This window comes from Dipodomys ordii, unplaced genomic scaffold (assembly GCF_000151885.1).
Source record: "Dipodomys ordii isolate 6190 unplaced genomic scaffold, Dord_2.0 Scaffold108, whole genome shotgun sequence".
Classification (NCBI taxonomy): domain Eukaryota; kingdom Metazoa; phylum Chordata; class Mammalia; order Rodentia; family Heteromyidae; genus Dipodomys; species Dipodomys ordii.
The window spans coordinates 1,141,550-1,150,125 of NW_012267324.1; the positions used below are offsets into that span (position 1 = coordinate 1,141,550).

Consider the following 8,576-nt stretch of genomic DNA (forward strand, 5'->3'; position numbering starts at 1 on the left):
GATGTTCTGGATGCACTCTCCCAGATGCTGGAGTCTGCTATGGGCTCCTGATTTTTTTTTTTTTTTGGCCAGTGGCCGTTGTGGGGCTTGAACTCTGGGTTGGGTGCTGTCCCTCAGCTCTTCAGCTCAAGGCTGGCACCCTACCACTTGAGCCACAGCACCACTTCTGGCCCTTTCTGCTCATGTGGTGCTGAGGAATCAGATCCAGGGTCTCATGCATGCAAGACAAGCACTCTACCACTGAGCCACGTTACCAGCCTGAGCTCCTGCCTGTTATCAGGTGCTGGCGGCCTGTGTTGCCCAATTCCCAGCCTAGAGTGTATGGGTCGGGTTCTGGTGGGGTTTGGGTTTCTCTTGTCCTGAGCCCCCAGGTCTTTTGCTGTCACAGGCGTGCTTCCCAGGGGGTGCAGTTCCCTGTTTTTCTCCCCTCTGTTGAGGCGTATGCTCAGCTTCTGACTTCAGTTGGGAGGAGTTGGTTGTGTTGTTCAGGTGCTGGATCCCCAGGCCTGGTCCCGGTCCCCCGCCTGGGGCACGCCGTTTGGGCCTGTGCTGCTGTGTATCCCACCTAGGTTATGCAGCCTGGGGGACACAGTTCAAATTTCTTCTACTGTTGGGTGTCTTGACCCAGGGGCGCTGTTCCTGGCTTGGGTGTTTAAGCTCCCTTCAGGGGCGCTCTTGCTCTGGCCTGGCCAGCGGAGTGTGCTCCACGGGCTGGTGGAGCTCTCAAACAGTTCCCAGTTTTAGTGGGTCCTGTGGTCCAGGTGTTGGGGTAGGGAGTCTGGGTCAGGGTCTGGGGATTCCATCCAGCTCTGGTCTCCCTTGAGGGATACACTGTCCCCTGCGGGGTACTCACCCTGGAGCTGGTTGTTTCTGTGTGATGTAGGTCGTCAGTTGCTGTTGCAATCAGAGTTCAGTTGGGGTGGTTGCGGGCTGGGCTGGGCGGTGGTGGCTCTGTGTGATTCTCCTCTGTCTCTGTGTCTGTCGATGCTGTCGAGTCCAGCGTCCACACCGCCGGCCAGGGGTGGGGGTTGGGCCTCCGTACAGGTTCTGAGCGCTGGGGTTTGTCTCTGTTTGCACTCTCCGGATCAGCACCAGTTCCTTGCCGGTCTAATGCTCTGGTGTTCTGTGGGCGACCCGTGTAGCTCTGGGGCTCCCGTCGTGGGGCCAAGTTCTGGGCTCGGGGGTTTCTCCGTTCGTCGCGATCAGTGGGTCTGACACCGGTACCTCAGGCGGCTCTGCGCAGGTGATCTGCAGGCAGCCCCGTGTGTCTTTGGGCCTCCGGCAGCCCCCACCAGGCTGGCTGGCCGCGGCTTGGCGCTGCTGTCGCGCAGCCAGTAAAAATTGGAGGAGGGGTCTTCCCGCTTCTCTGTTCTGAAATTCTTCTTTTCCTCTCTTTCTTTTTTGTTATTTTCCACCTCCCATTTTTCTCTGGGTGTTAGTTTTTTTGTTGTTGTTGGTTTCTTGGGGAGATTAAGCGTTGGAACTTGAACTCTCTTTTTGGTTGGGGAGAGCTGTGGCGTTTCCCTACTGCTCTGTTGCCATCTTGGTCCCTCCTCCAGCATTCACTTTTTCCACTGTATGTCGAAGACATGAGAGAGACTGGAGAGTAACTCTGTGATTGAAGCAATGAGGGAAAGCTTTCACATGGCTTTTATTAACATGGGATCATACATAGTGCACTGTAACCATAAATGTGGAATGTTGGAACGATTTGGACATCACATCTTCCTAGATATCCTCAAACGCAGCATGGGCAGAAATCTCGTCAAGGAAATGCCTGTTCTGAGGATCCCAGTTTGCTCACTTAAGTCCACAGACATGAGAGAAGTGGTGTGGGCAGAAATAGTGACTAGAAGCCGGGCACCAGGGGTTCACGCTTATAATCCTAGCTACTCAGGAGGCTGAGATCTGAGGATTGCAGTTCAAAGCCAGCCTGGGCAGGACAGACTGTGAAACTCTTATCTCCAATAAACCACCAGAAAACTGGAAGTGGCGCTGTGGCTCAAGTGGTAGAACACTAGCCTTGAGCTGAAGAGCTGAGGGACAGCGCCCAGGCCCAGAGTTCTGGCCCCACAACAGAAAAAAAAAAGAAATAGTGAATAGAAGAGATATTCGGAAGATATTCAGAGATACTGGTGTGGAGAAACTACCTCTGTGTTTTCAATATTTACTGGGTTATTTTTTTTGGATGATTATTTATTTATTTATTTATTGGTCAGTCTTGGGTCTTGAACTCTGGACCTGGGCACTGTCCCTCAGCTCTTCAGCTCAAGGCAAGCGCTCTACCACTTGAGCCACAGCGCCACTTCTGGTTGTCTAGTGGTTTATTGGAGATAAGGGTCTCATGGAGTTTGCTGCCCTAGCTGGCTTTTTTTTTTTCTTGGAATCAATCATTTATCACAAAATGAACAATTTCAATTTTAAATGTACAATTACTTTCCTTCATACTTAACTCAAAAGTGAGTAAACAGGATTTTATTCAAACTTTACAAATATCATTTACACTTAGCCTGGGTTTAAGCATGAGAGAGTTCAACCTGAAGTTAGACTTCATTTCTGAACAGTTAAGCATCTGACAACAGTGCAGAGGATGACCATGCATGACCATACACAGCCCAACGGTCCAGAGAAATCTGTGAACATTGACACAAATGAACTTCAACCCTTTATTTTGCTCTGGTCCACATCATCTCCCCCCTGCCCCCCTTCCAGCCCCAGGGGTTGAACCCAGGGCCTCAGCATGCTAGGGAAGTGCTCTACCCTGAGCTACATCCCAAGCTTTCGTAAGATCTTTGGAGCCTAAAATTGTCTACTGTAAAATAACTTAAAAAATCTGCAAATGACATGTTTATGAAGGTGCACCCAGATGCAAAAGTTTAGCTCAACATTTCTCCAGTGGCTGCTTTAGGTGACTGAAAAACTACTTCTCAGTCCTCACTGTTCAGCATGTATTTGAAAATATGCAGCAGCATGGTACTGTTTTTAGTAAGTTTATAAAGATCAGTACTTGTAACAAAATATAAAATACAGAGTATCTCTTTTTCAAATATGAAGTCTCTGAATGCTTCATTCATCCTTTGGCTTCAAACCCATGCAATGCACTCATATGACACTGTACACTGAGCACTGAGACAGAACACTGTCCGCTAACTGGGGGGGAGGGGTCCCGTGGGAGTACCAAAGCACTACATCGTAGAAAGGAAACGTTGAAGCAAAAATACTTTCTGAATATATATATATATATACTGTACATTATGTAAACAAACATTCAGAATAAGAATCAACACAGGCCAAAATATTGTCTTCTAGGAAACCAGAAGCTTCTTTCTTTGAAATAATATACACGGAGGATGCTTTTTGTTGAGAATGGAGCCTGTTCCTGTATTTGCTCATGTGCTTAGATATCTTGGAAACAAGTAATTATTACATTCATTTGCTAACGGTTTTTCCTTTGCTTAGTTGGCTGGCGGTTGCAAACAAGGAATGCAGAACTATTTCAGTTCATTTTTCACTTACTATTAGTTAAGCACTAGTAAGTAATTATTAGATAAGGAATCTACCTTTATCAGTCTGTATTAGTAATATAAGCAGAATAAGTGAACTAGTGAATTTCAAAATTTGTGCAGGGGATCGTTTTGTTTCCAATAAGGCTAGTAGCAAAACAATCACTACAAAGTCAGTCCAAGCTAGTAGTAAACCCCTGATTTAGCAGGCTGAATCCAAGTTTGAAGTTAGGTAATTCTAATTCCTATATTACTGTGCAAATCTAGAATTTCCTATGTAAAAGAGAGTGCTGGCAGCTTCAAAGCCCTGTGGTAAAAGAATGAGATACTGATTAGGGTTTGAAATGCAGAGAAACTGTGTAAAGGAATCTGAATATTAATAATGGTGTGTTAGCCATGGCCTCACAATTCTCTTAATGAGTCAGAAACTGAGACAACTCATTTGTCAATCATGTTCTGAGTTAAAAGCCTAAATCTGAAGCAAAAATAAACACACAAAACCAAAGGTGTGTTTTCTACTGTGATCATAGGCAAGAAGTTCAAGTTTTCTGTTAACATTCGGAACCAGCAGCCACTCCCTTTAAAGGAAGAAGCTGGGTCATGACTGTCCATCCCTTTTCAAAGCTTCCAGTCTGAAGCAATGCATTGCCAAATACTTCCCGGTAGGCAGGGCTGCGTGTATCCAACAAGGAGTAGACTGTTTCATGGTAGGGCGTCTGCAAATCATCATCCACCTGGTCAAAGGCATAACCAACCACCCTCAGCCCTGCTTCAGTGAGCTCTAGGCAGTATCTGTTCCTTTCCTTTGTCTCCACATTGATATAGGCCACGTCATCTGCGCAGCGCAGGCTTTTTGAGACAAACATGTTGTTAACAGCAAAGAGGACGTCATTCACTACTGCTTCTGCCTCTAGCCGCATGTCCTTCACATCAGTTCCTTCAAAACCATTACGCTCCGAGCTGTCTTTGAACCCTGACACACTGCTTAGCTCCATGGGGTTGTAGTCGGTTTCCATCCCTCGCACCCACCAGGTGTCCAATTCCTCATCCTCCTCCCGAGGCGACTCCCTAGCTGGCTTTGAACCGCCATCCCCAGATCTCAGCCTCCTGAGTAGTTAGGATTACAGGCGTGAGCCACCAGCGCCCGGCTTTTGATGATTTAAAAAAAGAAAAAGAAATGTAAGTAGTTGTTCAAAGGGGTTTCCATTGAACATCGCAGTTCATGAGTGCAGTACATCTTGGCCTCCTCCCAAGCAGGCACGGTGCACAAATGAGAGCCAGGAGGAGAGTCTGCTGTCTGCTTGCTGCTGGCGTGCCGGCTGCGTTGCTGAATCCCACCCACAGCCAAAGAAGCACAGAGCCACCACGCCAGGCCAGGCCTGCATTCTCAGCTCCGTCTTTGGAAGCTGGTGGCCACATGGACATACTGGGCAGACCTGGGAGAGTTCCAGCAGACAAAGCTGGGGAAATAGCCAGACATGTAGGCTCTCACTTCAGCTCTCTGTGTGGATAAGCGCTGGACCCACCAGGTGGCAAAATGTTTGACTACTGAGCTACACTTGTGTTTCCAGAATAGCATCAGAGAGTTGACCACAGCCTTGCCACCATCCAGTTGTACCTATCCATAGAGAAGCTGCCATCTGAAAGATCCTGGGAGATGAAACACTGCAGCCAAAACCTTGCACAGAGACGCATAAATGTTGACACAGAAATATTAATGTAACGAAAGCACAAGGACGTTTGTCACCTGCAATACAAAAGTTCCACCATGCCGGAATTGAAGGAAAGGGACGTAGATGAAAACCTAAGCAGTGGACTCACAAGGTGAAGGTCAGTGAGATTAAGGAGATGTGCAAGCCCCTGACAGGTCAAACGAAGAGCCAGCTGATGAACACAGAGAGGAAGCCACAAATGCACGGAATGAAGTAATAATGCACAGTCTGACTAGAGGGCTGGGCTGGAGCTCAGTGGTAATGCACTAGCGTCGATTCCCCAGTACCAAAAAAAATCTGAATAGAATTTTGGGGAAAATTTTTTTAATATTTTGGACAGGACAGAGACCAAATGAAAATATCAGTCAAGTCTTGAGAATAAATGGAAATGAGTATCAGGGCTTAAACATAAACACAGATGAGCTAGATCTGTCAGGCATAGGGAAAATACTGCGGCAGTATGAACGGAAGTAAAATTAGTCAGGCAAATTACGTAGTAAGCAAGCTAATTGCAAAGTAATAGGCTTCATGAAAAAGTGTATGTTAAAGAATGCATGGTTGTTGCTGTAGAGTTGTTTAGCACCAGACCGAGGAAAATTGTTTGTTACATGAGATCTGTCCCTGATTACACGACAGATTTAGTACAAGATGCCCAGAAAACATTGAAAGATTCTGCAGGAGATTTCCAACATCTTTTTCTGAATACTGTCTTCCTGGTTATTTATTTATTTCATTTTGGTGGGATAATCCCAGAGTTTTACACTTGAGGAATACTGCAGTTAGTGGAAACCATACATGGCGATCAAATAGTTGAGTTGAGAAACTTTCTTCATTCAAGGCTGGCATTCTACCACTGGGGCCACAGCTGCACTTCCAGAGACTTCTTTGTCAGTTATGAACTCAGGACCTGGGTGCCATCCCTGAGCTCTTTTGCTCAGGGCTACCTCTGTACCACTTTGAGCCACAGTGCCCCTCCAGTTTTCTGGTGGTTAACTGGAGGTAAGAGTTTCATGGACTTTGAACTGACTTTGAACTGTACTCCTTAGCAGCTAGGATTACAGGCAGGAACCACCAGTGCCCAGTGAGAGATTTGTTTTATCAGTGAATTTCCTATTAGCCAACAGCTTTTATGGGATTCTTTACATCTTCATACAGAGTTGCAATGTATTAGAGAGTTATTCACCTTCTTTTTCCCTCTCGACTTTCCAACTTCCTTCTCAATAGCCTCAGGTGGGAATATGTTTTATATGTATGTCTGTATGTAAGTACATGCCCACGAGTTTGCATGTATTTTAGATCTAGCTTTCCACATGGGTGAAAACACAATATTTGGGTTCCTGCGCTTGGCTGATTTTTATTTTTGTTTCACCATGGGGTTTGAACTCAGGGCTAGGTGATATCTCTGAGCTCTTTTGCTCAGAACTGGTGCTCTACCACTTTGAGCCACAGCACTACTTCTGCTTTTCTGATGGTTAATTGGAGATACAAGTCATATATTTTCCTGCCCAGGCTGGTTTTGAACCGTGTTCCTTAGATCTCAGCCTTCTGAGTAGCTACAATTACAGGCGTGAGCCACCAGCACCCAGGTGACTTGGCTTATCTTACTCAAGCTGGTGATCTCCAGGTCCATCATCCCTTATGCAAATGATTTATTTCATTTTCTTTAAGGCTGTATAGTATTTTCGTTTGTATTTAGACAGAACATATCCTTTGCTTATTCATTTGTTCTGAGGCACCTTGTCTGATTCCAACATTCAGCTATTGAGCACAGTACTGAGCTTGGGTATGGAAGTGTATATTGATTTACTCTCATTTGAATATAAGTGGAATAGTGGCAAGTCAGGGACATAGGTAGTTTGGTAATTTGTTTGAGGAGATTGCATACTGAGCACTCTCCGGCATTTTATTTTTCTCGATTTCCATTCTGACTGGAGTGAGATGAGATGGAAGTGTAATTTGGGTTTGGATTTCTTCTGTGGCTAAGGAGGTTGAGTATTTCTTCAGGTATCAGCCATTTTTATATTGAGAATTGTTCAGTTTTCTAGCCCATTTATTAATGGGATAATGTGTTCTTTTGCTGTTCAATATTTAGAGTTCATTGTGTATTCTGGATATTAATCTTTTACCTGTTGAATAGCTGGTGAGGATTGTTTTCCCATTCCATGGATTGTGTGTAGATTCTAGTCATTGTTTCTCTTGCTATGACGAAACTTTATAATTTGATGCAATCCCATTTGTTAATTCTTGCTCTTATTTCCAGAGTACTTTGGCTCCTAATCAGAAAAAGAACACATGTGCCTATGGCTTCCAGGGTTTCCCCCTATGTTTTCCTGAAGTGGATGTCATAGATGTTAAGTGTCACATCTTACATTGATTCTGTGATCTTTTTGGAGTAGTTTTTGGACAAGATTAGAGATCATTGTCTGATTTCAGTCTCATACAAGTGGATAACCAGTTTTCCCAGCACCATGTTGCTGAAGAGACTGACTTGTCTTCATTGTATGTTTTTGGCTCTTTAATAAAAATTAGGTGTTGGTAGCTGTGTGACTTTCATTCCTGGGTCTTCGGTTCTGTTCCATTGGTCCTCAGGTCTCTCCATGCCTCTACCATCGTGATTTTCTTACTATTTTTTTCTCATAACTGATTTTGCTATTTTTGGATCTGTTATGCTTCCATATGCATTTTTGAGTGATTTCTTTTATTTCCATGAAAAAAACATTGGGACTTTAATAACTCCCAATGTCTGTCTCTGTGTTGGTCAGTCATGGGGCTTGAACTTCTTGAGCTCTTTTTGCTCAAGGCTAGCACTCTACCACTTTGAGCCACAACCTCATCTCTGTTTTTTTTTTCAAAGTTTTTATTGTGATTAAGTGGTTACATAATTTCCCAAATTTCACAGTATTGTGGGATAATGATGCTCAGTTAAAGTCACAAACACATTCTAACTTTCCTGGAGCAAATTGTCTATCACGGTCTATAACATCTATGAATTCTATGAGCTTTGCAATACAGTTATTTCTTCCACATTGGGTGATGTGTACATTTCTTTTGTTTTGCATAGCATCAGCTGTTCCCTCTTTCCCAGTCATTCCCTCCCTCCCATCGCTGCCATTAAGTTTCTTAGTTCATTTTGGTCAATCTCCAGTGCAGCTGATGGGTCCCTCTGTTGTATGTTTTTCCCTGATTCGCCTGGGTCATCTTCCTGGTTCCCCTCTGGTGTACACATATACAGCATACATGTGATCAGCAGCATGGGGTTATTTAGTAGTGGTTCGACCAGATGAGTGGAAGTTCTTTGTTTCTTAAGTCCTGTTAATTTTGTTGTATCACCTAACATGTTGGATTTAGCATCCACTTATCA

General features: G+C 44.6%; 1 pseudogene across 1 annotated transcript; it reads right to left on the reverse strand.

Annotated features, from left to right (window-relative positions):
* Positions 1–4,005: 4,005 nt before the first annotated feature.
* On the reverse strand, positions 4,006–4,520 carry LOC105994764 (annotated as a pseudogene). The gene has a single exon (XR_001175525.1). The product of XR_001175525.1 is annotated as a GSK3-beta interaction protein pseudogene (transcript).
* Positions 4,521–8,576: the final 4,056 nt, after the last annotated feature.